This window comes from Pinus tabuliformis, chromosome 6 (genome assembly GCF_031772625.1).
Source record: "Pinus tabuliformis cultivar Carrire ecotype Pingquan chromosome 6, CPIR1, whole genome shotgun sequence".
NCBI classification, from domain to species: domain Eukaryota; kingdom Viridiplantae; phylum Streptophyta; class Pinopsida; order Pinales; family Pinaceae; genus Pinus; species Pinus tabuliformis.
Genome location: NC_142292.1, coordinates 930,054,023 through 930,069,867, shown reverse-complemented (window position 1 = coordinate 930,069,867; position 15,845 = coordinate 930,054,023). Strand labels below are relative to the sequence as shown.

Sequence of the window (15,845 nt, the reverse complement as noted above, 5' to 3'; positions counted from 1 at the left end):
CTGAAAAGTGGCTTAAATCTCGCAGACTCTGGCACAAAATTGGCTGAAAAAGGCTATAGCCCCTCCCTTGTAGGCAATGTGGGTGCGACTATAGGGTTACAGTCACATGAACTCCTTTTCATGGGAGTGATTTTGGGTTTAATTCATTGAATTTCTAGGTTAACTGAGGGTTGGGCACCTGGAGTGGTGGATTAGCTCCTAGGGGTCCTGAAGCACTTGAGGGAGGTCTGTAAGGTCTTGTTTTTTTTACTCCATTTCCTTAAGCTACCGAGGAGGTTGATTCTTATCATAGTTGCATCTCATCACATGTTTACCCCTGCTGGATGATTGCTTCAGTAGATGTGGGAGGAGGGTGTTACATACAACCCTTAGACCTTATGCGAGCTTCCTATGTCTGACCTCTGTGAACCAATCAATGAAAGAAGAGAAGAAGAATATGCTTTATGATTGTGATATCCAAATGAGCTTGAGGTCACTTGTATTTATAGGCTTCCATGGGTGTCCATTTGATGTTGACCTGTCCAAATGTGCGTGTGTGGGTACATAAATTCAAAATCCATCTTCTTCTTGTCCAAATGAGATGATCTTTAGGTAAATTTTGGTCCTCTTGAAAAGATGAATTTAATGCAATCATAATATTCATCATATGAGCTTACAAAGGTGGACTTTGACCATATTTTCACAATTTAACACTCCCTCTCAACTAGGAAGAATTCTTCCTACCAATATTTGTTTGTTTATCATCATATCATCCTGTCATGTTGTTGTCATGTTGTGTCCATATCTGCTCAACTCTATCTGCTGAAATATTCTCAAATCTAAAAGAATAAGAATATGGGAGCATTAGATTCCACCCTTTATCTCATGGGGGAGTCACATATCTCAACCCCATATCGAGAAATATGATATCCAAACACACAAGGGAGAATATCTCAACCATGGAATCACATTGGGGAGCTCATTCTCAACCCATATCAACCCAATCATGTTTCCTTCCAATCTTCCCATTGAAAATTGTAAGGATTCCTATGGTAGAACACTTGCATCATAATTCGAGCTTGGACGAGATACTTGACTTACCAAGAGGTAAGGATCACATGCCTCTAAGTCTCCTCAACCCATTGGCCAGTCGGGGAGGGAAAATCCCAAAAATCCCTGCTTGTGGGTATGATGTGAAGTGGGGTATACTCTACAATGATGAAAGATGGGGGAGATACCTAACTTGTCAAAATGGAGAAGGATTACACACATCCCACAGGTGATATATAGGGGTGATACCCTATTTTCCAGAGTTCCCTAAACCCCAGGAGCCCTTTATCTGAATTCCTCACCCTTGAGCTCAATAGGGGGGGACAAGTTGGCTTAGTGTCCTCAATCAACGATGCCCCTTATGAGGAGGGGTCGCATCCATCAGTTGTAGACTACTCTTTGAAGGCCAATGAATTCCCTTTGGTAAAGCCTTGGTGAGAATATCTACAATCTACTCATTTGTCGATATGTGAGCGAGATGAACGACTCCTCTCCACATCATCTCTCGAATGAAGTGATATAGAATGTATATGTGCTTGGAATTGTCATGAAATATGAGATTCTCTACCAAGCGGATCCCACTCTGATTGTCACAATATATCACTATAGTATCTAGGACCTACTCAAATAGCTCTCCAAATAGCTTCTTCAACCAAACTTCTTCGCATCTAGTCATGCTAGCACCAATATACTCTACCTCGACGGTACTCAAAGCTATAGAGGTGCTTCCAACTCATCTAAGATATCATGGAAGATCCAAGGCTGAAACAACATCCAAACATACTCTTCCTGTTGACAATGTTTCTTTCCCAGTCAGCATCGGTGTATCCATAAAGTCGAACACCTCCAATCTAATATCTTAGACCAAGTGTGATATTCCCATGCAAATATCTAAAAATGTGTTTGGCAGCAATCCAGTGTGCATGGAGAGGTTAAGACATGAATTGGCTCAATGTATTCATTGCATAACATATGTCCGGATGGGTGTTCACTAGGAACATTAGAGACCCAATCAACTGTCTATACTCGGATTGATTTGCCAAATCAAGTCATGTAGATTCTCCACATATCTTATTGAAGTTCATTTCCATTGGTGTGGGTAGGGACTTGCATTCTGTCATTCCAAATCTTTCCAACAAATTGAGAACATATTTTCCTTGTGAAAGGAAAATCTCTCTAGGCGTTTACAACACCTCAAGGCCTAGAAAGCAGTGCATGAGTCAAATTTCCTTCATCTCAAATTTAGAGGCTAGCTCCCGCTTACACTTGATCATCGGGGTCTCACTACTTATTAGGAATATATTGTCAACATATAAAACCAAAATCAATGGCATGCCTTGGACTACCTTGAATTAGAGGTTGGTATTGGAATTGCTTCTTGTGAATCCTAGATTCACCAAATCATTGTCTATGTGGTGGTGCCATGATTGGGGGGGCTTTATTCAAATCATACAATGCCTTCTTCAGCCTGCAAAAATGTGTATTTCGATCCTCTACTTGAAATCCCTTTGGTTTTTTAATGTACACTTCTTTTTGTAGCATGCCATGGAGGAATGTAATCTTCACATCCATCTGGTGAAGGATTCATCCTTGACTTGTGGAAAGGTAAACTATCAAACAAATTGTTGTATATAGAGCCATAGGAGAAAACATATCATCATTATATTCTCCCTCTTTCTTGTAGAATCCTTGAGCCATGAACCTTTCCTTGTATTTCTCAATACTACCATCAACTCCATACTTAATCTTGAATAGTACTTACAAGTCACCACGGAATTCCCTTTTGGTCTTGGCACTACATTGCATATTTCATTATTCATAATCAATTCATATTATTTAGCCATAGAATCTTTCCAAACTTGTTCCTTTACAGATTCTTCGAATGTGGAAGGTTTGGCTTGAATTATAGTGCTCATGGCTGCAACATATCCCTGGTACCTACATGGATTCTTCCTTTCTCTAAATGATCTTTGAATGAGAGCTCGTCTCTCATCATCTTGTAATGTGTATTAAAGCCAAAGTGGCCTTTTCCTAGTGGGAGGATCTAAGGGATCCATGGGCTCCATGGGATCACAAACAATATCTGTTTCAGATTCGGGCATGCAAGGACCATCCAAAATATCCATATCATCATTCTTCCCGGGAGGAGGACGAAGAGGAAGGTCCCTTTATTTTCCAGGGATGACATCTTCATTGAATGTAACATCCTTGCTAATTTCAACCTTCCTTTGACAGGGAATATATATTCTAAATGCTTTATAATTTTAACAATATCCAACAAAAGTACCTTTTATTCTTGTGGCGTCTAGCTTGTTTCATTTGTCCTTCGGCGCATGAAATTATACATGGCATACAAATATACGGAGATGGCTAACATCTGGTTTGACACCTGTGAACACTTCTTTGGGGGTGTTTTTGTCCAATGCTTGATGAGGCACCCTATTTCGAACATATGCAACAACATTTGTTTCTTCTCCCTAACTAAACTTCTACAAATTTTAATCATGGAGCATGGAACAAGAAACTTCTACAATAGACCTATTCTTCCTTTCATCTACTCCATTTTGTTTGGGAGTATAGGGTACAGTCATTTCCTTCTTGATACTTTCCTTCTTTCAAAAATCAATGAATTCATTCGAAGTGTACTCTCCACCATTGTCAGACCTGAATATTTTCGATCAAAGCTTCAAAATCCTTGAACATTTCAAAGGCTTCATCCTTGTTCTTCAAATAATATATACACTTCTTTCTTGAAAAGTCATCAATGAAGGTGATGTAGTAGAGATGGCCACCAATAAAATGTACGAGCATCACACCACATAGATTAGAAAGGATGAGATGAAGTATGTCATTTATCTTGTTCTCGCTAGAGAGGAATGTTCCCCTTGTCTTCTTTCCACTAGCACAACCTGAACATACTCCGTCATGATGGGCTTGAACCTTGGGAATCCCTCAGACCAATTTTTCCAATTTTGGAAGAGCATCATAATGTAGATGGGCCAATCTTTGATGCCATAGCTCACTCAAAATGATTAGTATCATGGACCAATTCTAGAAGCGGTCTTCCAGTAACCCTGTATAGTCCTTAATATCTTGATCCCAATTTGAATGCATATCTCATATGTGAATCAACATGCCAAGAAAAACCTTTTCCCTTGATGAAGGAAACCCTCATCCCTTTATCTTCCAAAGTGTATATAGATACCAAATTCTTCTTTAATCTGAACACATACATAACATCATGTAACAAAACAGATTCCCTAGAATTCAAGTTTAATTTAATAGACCCAAAGCCTTTCACGAGATGAGTGGTATTGTCTCCAAGAATAATCTTCAACTTTGTCTCCCTCTCTACTAGATTAGAGAGAACTTCCTTATACCCAAAGAAATGATGAGTAGCCCCACTATCAACCAACCAACTATCCCACGAATCTGGAGGAGAAGAACTAGTAAGGGAAAAAATAAGAATATATTCAGATTGATTTGCAACATTACTTTCATACCTGGAAAATCTTGACTTCTTTTGAGGATGACGATCTTCTTCATGGTCGCTTGGAGCATCTCTTCTTCTTCTTTCATCTCTTCTATCACAGTCATTCCTTCGATCATATTTTCTTCTTTGATTATTGTACCTATTTTTGTTGCTTATAGCAATGTAACACATTCGATGGTTCTTCTAGCAGAAATCTCTAGCATAGTGGACTCTTTTGTGGCAATTGCAGCATTCAATGTGCGTTGATTCCCCTGTTCTATTTGAATTGTGAGGACGAGGATTTCTTGAGCATGATGGACCTCCTTTTTCTTTTCAAGGGTGATATATGTAGTGGGTTCTCCCTCTTCATGCTTTTGAATCCTTCCCCTTGATATCATTCTTGATTCTTCTTGAGTAATCTTTCCAAAAATATCATCAAATGACAGGAAGACATTGTTGTTTCTTATGGCAGTAATGAAGGTTTCCCAAATGGAAGGGAGACCTCTAAGAATCACAATTACCAATTCCCTGTCATACACAGATTCTCCAACTCTCTACAATTGATCTCTAAGACGAGATATCCTCATGATATAGGATTGCACAAATTCTCCCTTTTTCATCTTGGTGTCTTTGAGTTGATATTTCAAAGACATGATCTCATTCAAATTGTTGATTTCATACATGCTAGTTATCTTATCATACATGTATTTTGACTTCCTCAAATTCCCAACGTATGAAAGTAAATGATCTTGTAAACCATCATTTATAATTTTATTTTCTTTGGACTCACCTTTCTTGTACTTGTTTTTGATGGAAGTGGAAGCATTCTCTGGGGGCTCTGACACTTTTCCTTGAACGTAATCCAACACATCATTGTTGTCAAAAATGATATCCAACCTAACTTTCCATGAAGAAAAATTAGATGAGTCACCGAACTTCTCATGCTCCTTCAAGGAAGAGGAAGACATCTTGACTTTGACTAGATGAGCTCCTTCAACTTTCCAAAGATGATAGATTCAATGCTTGTTTCATTTTGGGCTTGTCCTTCACCTTAGTTCTAATTCCATGTTATCTTTTAAGATTTTCCTATGTTGTTTCAATTACTTTAGCCTAATTAAATTCTTCAATTAGCAAATATTTCAATTATTAACCATGTTTCCTATCATAAATAGTAATTGAAGATAGAACAATAAATGCAATCACAAGAGACACCAAATTGGTCAAAGACCAAGGAAAAAACTCCACTAGGGGGAAAAAAACCTTTCAAATATTATTTTTATTATATTTTCATAAAATGTTTCAACAGAGAGTACAATGAGCCCAATACAAAATCATCCAGCAAATATTTACTTCCAAAATCATTGTACATCAAAGAGAAACCTTCCAACCTTCAGTTGTTTGTGGTCAAAAATGGTCAAGAGTCAAACCCTATCTCAGAGCCCTAGTCACACTCATAAAGTTTTCATGTGAGTGAATATGGCTTCCCAGTCGCTCCCTTAAGCCCTGAAAGTGAGCGAGTGTGGTTGAATTGATCTTGTATCAAGCATGCGACCGAAAAACAAAAACCCTAAACTTGTGCGAGCCTCAGACCTGAAATTTCGGACCTTGTGCAAGCTTCCTCTGTTAGACCTATATGAACCAATCAATGAAATAAGAGAATAAAATACGCTTGATGATGGTGATATCCAAATGATATTGAGGTTAATTATATTTATAGGCTTCCATGGGTGTCCATTTGATGTGTATTTGATGTTGAGGTCGATCTATCCAAATGTGCATGTGTGGGTACATAAATACATCTTCTGATTATCTGAATGAGGTGATCTTTAGGTCAAATTTGGTCCTTTTGAAAATAGGAATTAAATGCAATCATAATATTCAACATATGATCTCACCAAGGTGGAATTTGACCCTATTTTCACAATTTAAAATCTAGATACCAACTAGACGAAGGAGGATGCCACTTCAGGTTAGGAAGTGGATCCTACCATTTATCGACAGCTAGTGGGTTCACTCATGTCTCTTGTGAACCATTATTTGAAAATGATGAAATTAGTGACTAGGTGACTAAAAACGTTGGTCATCGCAATTATTTCAAGTGAATTACTACTAAATTTGAGCAATTTTGAGTGACTGAACTAAAAATGATTGACTTAAACGACCAATTTAGTTTAGGGATAAATTATACAACTAGATAATAAGTGACCAAACTAAAAGTGACTAACTGAAATGACTAATTTAGTCCAGGACTAAAATATATGACTAGATAATAAGTGAAAAAATTAATAATGATTAACGTAAATGACTACTATAGTCCAAGAATAAAAATATGACCAAATAATAAGTACAAGTAGTATATGAATTAGTCTTTTATGTTAGTAATTTTTAATTGTGTCACTCCAAAAATGGAAAATTGCAATTTTGATACTAAAGTGTTTCATTTCACTACAAGGGTTTTTGAATCCATCTACAGTGTTAAAATTTAGAGACAAAGGGGTCTTTGAATCCATCTACAGTGTTAAAATTATGAATACCCTTTTGTCTCTAAATTTTAACATTGCATATGGATTTAGATATTCGCAACATCAGTTTGACCTTCCTTTGCCGTCAGGGCAAGGCTCTCTGTCTTCACCAGTTCATCCAAGGAGGGCAAGGAAAATGGCACTTGAGATGAAGGAAAAAAACAAATAAGAGAGTTGTAACTTCTGAAACTTCTTAAAACTATAAGAAATTCATAACACGTTGCATGTCTTTCTCCGATCTCTAGGATGAAATGGAAACCAAACTCAAAGCTAGAGAACCCCAAGAATAGTTTTGCAGCCCCTCACAAATGGCCTCAAGACGTAGGCAGGACGAAACTAGAGGACCCGAAATATGTGCAATTGGAGCAGGGGTTAGGGCCTCTGAATCGCTAGATGACTACCATATAAAATTATTAACTTTTCTTTCTAAAGACTTGGTATGCCCGAAAATTGAGGCATGGTTACCTCTCGATCTAACTTCCAAATGTGACTGGATAAAATCCTTGTGCTAGCCCAATTTTTTTTTAAACCCCCTCCTCCAATGCATAATCCACCAACTCCTCCTCCTTCATGTGGGTATGATAGTAAGAAACCAACATCTCATCTAAAAAAACATATTTGATGAGTAGTTATGTCTCTTCAAAGGGTTTATCATGGCGAAGATATTTGTACTAAAAAATATACACCTTGTGAATAAAATTCTCATGGTTATCATTTAATCTTATTTTTCATTTTGACAAGGATATCAGACCCTGACATTGTCTAGAACCCATTCACTCTTCATCAAAACTATGCATCACTCTAGTTAGAAACTCCACACCCTTTTCTCTGCCTGCAATTTTTCCATGGGCCTATATGGTTTCTCCATAACTATTGAATTCCTCTCCCATGGTAGAGATGGTGTTATGTCCTCTTTAACATTTTGACTCCGTTAAAAAAATAATAATTTATAACTATAACTATAATTAATAATTAAACCAATCTAGACCCATCTTAACCCTAGTTCTACCAAGCGTCAAGGTGGAGGAATCAAATATATTTCTTAAGGTGCAAATTCTTTAATAGTGAAAATATATTTGATACCTCTCAATCCGAAGTTCAAAATGATCTAGACTGGACATATACAATGAAAAAAAAAAAAAAATGAGAAAAAGAAACAGCTTGCAAATTCAACTACCTTTATTTTTCAAAAATATTAAAACATTTATAACCTTTGATAACTTAAAAAATATATATATATTATTATATTCAAATAATATTTTTTTTTACATTTCTGGAAAAAAGTTTGTTGACTGTGAAATAAATGTGGAGAAAAAAATAAAAAATTACATGAAGCTATTGTTCTTATAGGGTTTATGGTGTCTCTCTATCAGCAACTATAACCAAGAAACATCAATACCACAGTGCAACAGAAACATCAACATAAACCACACATTTTCTCTTTGTAGCATTCAAAAAAAGTATTTAAGGTCTTTACGATAGCTTAGCTTAGACACACTCATAATCCTAAAACCAAGATTGATGAAAATAAAAAGTTTGTTTCTGTCGGGATTCTTTGATCCCCCAAGTGTCTTCTTACAGCTCCAAGTCACCCTTGGATAGCTTATCAACTTCCCTGTTATTTTCCCCATATACACAAATGAAAGTGAGGTGAATAATCTTGAAAGTTTGAAAGAAGGGTTGTAACAATAAGTATCATCCATTGGAACATGAGGAGGGAATCCCATGGGAATTGTATTTTAGAAATCCTTTTTTCAAGAGAAAGTAGTAGAACTAATGTAGGGGAGAAGAGTTCACTATGGTTGTTTGAAGAATGACCAGTACTGGATTTGAAGGTGAGGAAGTGATTTTATGTGAGGTAGATTAAGCTGCATGATCTTCTTCCAGGTGCATATTTTTGGGAGGCTCCATCAAGAAATACCCATGAAATTTGAGTGTTTATGTTCATATCGAAGGTCTGAGCATGATGAGGGGTGGAGGAGAATTGGGGAAAATTGTTTAAGATATTCAAAGTTTGGAAATTTCACTTGAAGGGTAGAGTGTCCTTGTTCTCAATTTTTATTTTTATTTTCATTTCTTTCCAACCAGACAACCTAGGCCAAGGTGATAAGAAATCCTTTGTAAAATTTGAAAATACGGTTGAATACCTTGGCATTAACCGTTCATGGATTATTCCTTTGGGGTTATTAGATCATAACCTTATCATCTTACATTGGCGGGCTTATGGTGAATGACAAGGTCTTCCCTTTATGTTTAATCAACATTGGTTAAAAATACCTGGGTTTGATACAATGGTTCACACAATTTGGGTGCGAGACTTTGATCCTTCGATCAACTCTCCCCTTGAACTTATTGGGCATAAGCTCCAAACACTCAAGGAGACTGTTTGTAACTAGGTTTAGATTCAGAAAAAGAGTCGTATAAAAGAAATTGAAGAGATCGATTTGAAACTCAACATTATGGCATATCCATCCCATAAATATTATTTCTCAGTAGCTCAACACTTATAGGATACTTCTCTGGAAGGGCATAAAAGGGAAATTCTTAATTTCTAGGAGGAGGAATGGTAGATAAACATTCGGTCCATTTGGATCATTGGGGTGACAAGAATATGAAATTCATTCATAATTATTCCTCTAAGAGAAGGCGAGAACATCATATGGGAAATTATGGATATCAATGGAAAACTTTTATCATCCTTGAAGGAAATACAGGTGTAGGGTATGAGGTTTTTTTGGGCACAATAGCCTAAGCGATTTCCTAAGGGGGAGATGTGTGATTCCAAAAGAATCTTTTGTTTGATTCGGGAATTCTTACAGAGATATAAATGATATTTGTAACACAATGAATCAAGTTTCCAGATAAATGTATCAGATGTATTGGGATTTTACTGCAACTTTTAAATGATTGTCCACAACTCTTCGTCATTATTCCATTCATCTCTTGCTTCAATTATTCAATCGGGTTGGATAATAGAAATGACACAAAACAATGCTTCCACATCCTCATCCTTTCTTGAGAGTGCATCTGTAACAACATTTTTCTTCCCTTTTTTGTTGATGATCTCAAAGTCATAACCCAACAGCTTTGTGACCCATTTTTGTTTCTCTTCTAAAGATAATCTTTGTTCCAAAAAGTATTTAAGGCTATATTGATCCTTTTTTACCTTGAAGTGTCTTCACAATAGGTAAGGTCGTTATTTTTAAGGTGTTCATTTACCAAATCGATTTGGGTTGGAGTTTTAAATTTGTTGACTATGTAAGCGGATTGGAATTTCTCTTTAGTGGAAGATTGCCTTCAAGATTGGATTATATATAACATGGAGTTTGGTACTCTTCCATTATATATAATGTGTATTATTTGGAGGAGTCACAATTCTTTAATATTTGTGAACATTAATCCTAATATTTGGAGTCGATGCATTAGGATTGTATCATTTTACATAGATGTAGGGTTTGGAGGCAAATTATCATCAGTGAGACATATTACTCATATAATATTATGTGTGGTTTTTTTTAATGGAGCCACAAAGGAGGTGATGTGCGGATGTGATGCATACATATCCTTTTTACTAGGTACAATGTATCATTTTAGTTGGAATGGCGACAAGGGGTCTAATACCCGCACAATTTTTTTTTCTCTACGGGAATTATTATATTGTGCTTGAAAGTTTGATATTGAGATGTTGGAGGTATTCGGTGACTCCTAGAGGGGGGTAGATTAGGAAACAAAAAGTACATCTTTCAATCCACCTCTTTTATACAACTGGATGAGGAGGATCCAGGTGATTATTAAACAATTCAAGGAGGTGAATTTTTCTCATACACACTGGGAATTCAACATTGTTGCTAACAAGTTGTCATAAGATGGTCTCAAGATTCCATTTGGCAAGATATAATATACATACTTTATAAAATACAATCTACACCGAAGAGGGTAATTCTCCTATATATGATTCATTTGGTGCTTCACATTTGATGATTTCATTCTGGAGGTGTTTTTTGTTGACATGGTTTATGATTTCGTCTTCTACACTTCTTTTTGTCTGGAAGGATGGTCTTTCAGGGATATTGACACAAGGATGTTAATGATCTCTCTTGGATCAGTTTTATGCTTTGGGGCTTCTAGTTTTGATGGATATATTTATCTTTTGGATAATGTACATGTTTTTATGTTAGGTTTGCAACTCATAATATCTTAGCATATCTAATTTGTTGGCCTCAGATACTATCTTTATAACTCTCTGATCTTAGATCATATGTTTTGACGATTTTTGTAGATTTTTGAAATGTAACTATTCTCTAAGACATATATTGATACTTATATGGTGACATATTGACTTATGGACTATGTAAACAATGAGTTATTACATCGAGAGACGCTCTCCAACCCGGTATGATAGAGATGTTGTAATGTAATGTTTAACATTTTGGCTAAGTCAAATTACATTAAAATAAAAATTAAAATAAATAAAAACATTAATGTAATGTAAGTAAATATAAATAACCCTATAAAATTAAAATAATAAAAAAAAATGGCCCATGGTATTACTCCATGGTATTGACCCATGGTATGGTATTCATATGGAAGGGGGAAATTAAACCAACCTAGATCCACCTTAACACCAAGGGGAGAGGGATCAAATTTATTGATTTGGAAACCTTTGATCCCTCTTAAAGCTTGGTAGATTGGAAGTTAAAATGGATCTAGAAAATATTTTTGATTATTTATAGTTGAAAAAATAAAATTGTAAAGAGGACACTAACAATATCCTTTTGAGATCATTTTGATGTCCAATCACCTTAACACATCATACTTTACCCCTAGGTCTAAACCCTCCTCATCAATACACCAAAATAAGTTCCACTTGTTATACCTACTTTAACAACGAAGATAGGGGTGGCCTCAAAATTCAATTTATCCTTTGTTGTGGTTTAAACTAAAGTCCTTGTGGACTGTATAGGAAATTCTTTCGTCTTGTGCCTTGGCCTTCCCATATTTATCCTCGCTTTTCATTATCCAGCCTAGTTTCCCCACTTCTTGTCGACCCCCAAGTTTTTTTTAATGTCGAGGGCAATTCAACTCGACTTGAACATGGGAACGATCTTTAAACACTCATGATAGGAAGAGGCGAGTGAAGCTATCTCCCACCTCAACTATAAGGGAGAGGCAAAACGTTAAATGAGAATGTTTTTTAAATGAATTTCAACCCAACTTGGCCCAGGAATTCTATTTCAAAATAATATTGATGGCATGGCACCTAGCCTCATGTATATACATGCTCGTGAAGTAATTGACATTGCTCCAATGCATTCTCAATTCTTACACCCTATCTATCGTAAAGGCATCAATCAGTGAAAGAGACACAGATCTATAATATCCCACCCACAATCATAGCATCATAGGTAGAGGGAAATGTGAGGAAGGCAGTAAATCCTTCAGTTGACTAAGTCGATTCAATAGCAGTAGTTCCAATAGGGCCTGGAGGTTCACAGTGTTTCTTTACCGTAGACCTGCCTATCCAAGGGAAGCCTACGTGCTTTAGTTTTTTACTCAAAGACCTGCACAAAGACATAGTGCATCGAATATCTTGATTGTATGGATTATCGAAGCACTATCCAAGCCTCACGAACTTTGAGCACGGGCGTATGGGGTTCAAAACCTAGAACGCGAGATTTCGTCTAAAGCGGGTACGGAAACTCTTGTAACCCCAATGCTCTGTTTTGCATTTAAGTTTATCTCTTATGCACAGTAACAATAACCCTTCATATAAATGGGCGTTTCATTACACAATAACCCTAATTTGTCATCTAAAATGGAAGGTTCATCATTCATCTAAAATGGAAGCTCCATTACACAGTGACCTCGATCCATTATCCTTTTATTCTTCCTTATGGAATTCCATGGTGCCCCCTTTGATGAAGCCCCCTTTTCACTCACCACCGCTACCTCGAGCCCCCAAAGAGCCCAGTTTGGACCCCTCTCAGTGGATGCTCGTAAATAAGAAAAATAATTTCTAACCCTATTTTGTCTGCATATTGTTATCGTTATCTCATTCTAACTGTTTCAACTCAACTGGGAGTGTATTCACTCTCGCTAGGGATGGATCGTAAAAATAGAATCATACTTCCTTGGCATTTTTATTTTGTTAACCTTTGCCCTAGTTTCTTTCGATCTAGCTTTGGTGAGTTCGGGAGCTTTCGTCTCTTTCAGATGGATTGAATAGGCACAACATTTGGTTTGGGAAGTGGATCTGAAGTCCGATAATTAGGATCTATAAACTAGTAAAGGGCCAAATCAATTATAAATCCAACAAAGATCACTGAAAAATGAAACATTTAGAATACCCAAATCAAATGCTTAATATATCGATTCCATTCAGATAATAGAAAGTATGAGAACCACGAATATATCGATTCCATTCAGAAAATAAAAAGTATGAGAACCATGAATTTGTTGTTTGGGAGGGACAATACCAAAAGAAATGCTTAATGTATTTCTTCGATTGGCCATAAAAAGTGAGAGGATCATGAATTTTCTATTGAATAGGGAGAGTTTGAGTGCACTGATGGGATGGTCAGTGAAGGACAAGACTGCGTGCATGCATTCAGTCAGCCATTCATGGAAAACAAAACGCCATGCTCTTCACACTACACTTGGCACCCCATTTATAAAGGGAAGGACTAGCATGCGATCATGGATTCCAAAATGTGTGACATTGAGACTGCCTGCATGCTTATTTTAGATTAAAATGGCCAAATGCCTCCGTTTTTCCTCCCTAGGATGACTAATCGTTTCCCAACAAAGTTTTAAAAATGACTACAAACTAAATTGTCTTCTTAGTGCGTTGTGCAGGCACAAGCAGGTGAAAGCGGCAATGAAATTCCTCGATAGAATGAAGGTGAGGATCACCTCGAATGCTTACATGTATGCATTTTTACTAGAGGGATGGGAGATCGTAGGCGATGTGACTAATGTTAGAATCACATTTGGATAAATGGTCAGCTGCATCGGATGGCTGTTGAACAACATATCGGCTTATAATGCCTTCTTGAGCATTCTGGTCAATGGCTCTCGATTTGAAGAGGCATCAAGGTATCTGGCCACGATGAGTAATAGGAAGTGTTTGCCCAATCTGGCCTTCTTCCAAAATACACTGCAAATCCTTTACCAAGTTAAGAACACAAAAGATGCTTATGGAATTCGGGAGTTTATGAAGCAAAATGGTAGTCCCTAGTTTTCCCACTTATAATGCAACGATTGGTGTGTCTTGCAGTCCAATCCCAATCCAAGTAGATTTTGTTGACTATTTGTTGGATAAGATAGCTTTTAGTGGCGTCTTTCCTGATTTTAAGACTTACAATACCATTTTTGAAGGCCTTTATCACTGTCCATAAGGTGGAGGAGGGATCAAGCATTTTTCGAGAAATGACTAAGAATGAATTTTGTCCTCTCTATAATAATTATGTTATGGCAATAAAAATGTATTTTGAAGCAAATGATTTAGATATGGTTATGATGATGTGGAAACACATTATACAGAATACCATTTTCCCAAAATTAGATTGTGTTGCTATATTAATTGATTGGTTTTGTGACCCAAGAATATCATTAGAAATAATAAAGTATTATATGGAGAAAATTGCTAGAGGATTGCAATTACTTGCTGAAACTACGAAAAAGTTGAAGAGGATGTTGAGTCAAGCAGGTAAGAAAGATGAATATGCACAACTTGAAAAAAAATGAAAAGTATTTAAAGTCAGACCAAGTAATCACTATTTTAATTTTTCAAGTAAGTCCCCTTGAAGGGGATTTTCCTACCTTCGGGCCAAGCCAATGTTTACAATGTTGGTTTCCATTTCTTATTGTGATGATGTGGTTATCAGTGAATTTTAGAAACCTTGACAACATTTTCTGAGGCAATATAGATGAATCTCAGTGGTGGAATAAGTTGCTCTCAAATTTTCCGTTCTTTTTTGGTTACCTATTTGTGTTATACAATGTTTAACTCTGTGTCTTAGGGCATCATTTATCTCGATTAAAAAACATCTTGGACTTTTTTGCAATTCATTTTCTCCTTTTTCTTCTTTGCCATTGTATTGATTTCAATTTGTAACTTTTGTATGTTGAACTATAGCTTAGGAGGAGGTTAATTTCTTGAGGAAGAGTAAAGATATTCTGGTTGTTTTATGTGTGCAAGTGTGTCTTGAAGTTGCTAGTGATGGATGCAACTCCTCCTGTTGTTTCTCCAACTATTGCCTTAATGAGAAGACTGTTGGAGAAAAAATATAGTTTATATCTTGGTTCTATCTCTAGGTAGCCAACTTCCTACTGGAGAGGGTTTGACACACATGTGTGCAAAGCTCCTCCAACAATATCATAATATAAGCTATAGCTCTTTCTAGGATTCCACAATTTCAATGTTTGTATCCCTTTGTGGAATTTGGGCTTGAATATCATTTCTGAGCTCAAAGCCATAAATATTGATTACATGGTCTTCCTTCAACTTGTTTTCCCTAACCTATTTGTATTGTCTTTTCTATAGGGTTCATTCTTTTTTTGTTGATAATTACAATAGACTTTTCTATAGAGGTGAAAGAATAGGTTCATTAGGAATTTGATATGATACCACAATCTACTTGGAATATGCTTTGCAAGGAATTCAAAAGCACACTTTGTGAACAAAGGCTCTTAGAATGAGATTCATTTCACAAGACTAATAAAATGAAAATAGGAAGGGATGTATCATTTCACATTAATTAATATTCTCCTTTCTTCCATAGGAAACTTTCCTCTTGGTCTTGATTCACAATCACAGATCC

General features: G+C 36.4%; 1 pseudogene; it reads left to right on the top strand.

Moving 5' to 3' along the window:
* The window catches only part of LOC149261975 (pentatricopeptide repeat-containing protein At5g15010, mitochondrial-like), a 104,179-nt pseudogene extending 89,410 nt beyond the window's left edge, over positions 1–14,769 (top strand).
* Positions 14,770–15,845: the final 1,076 nt, after the last annotated feature.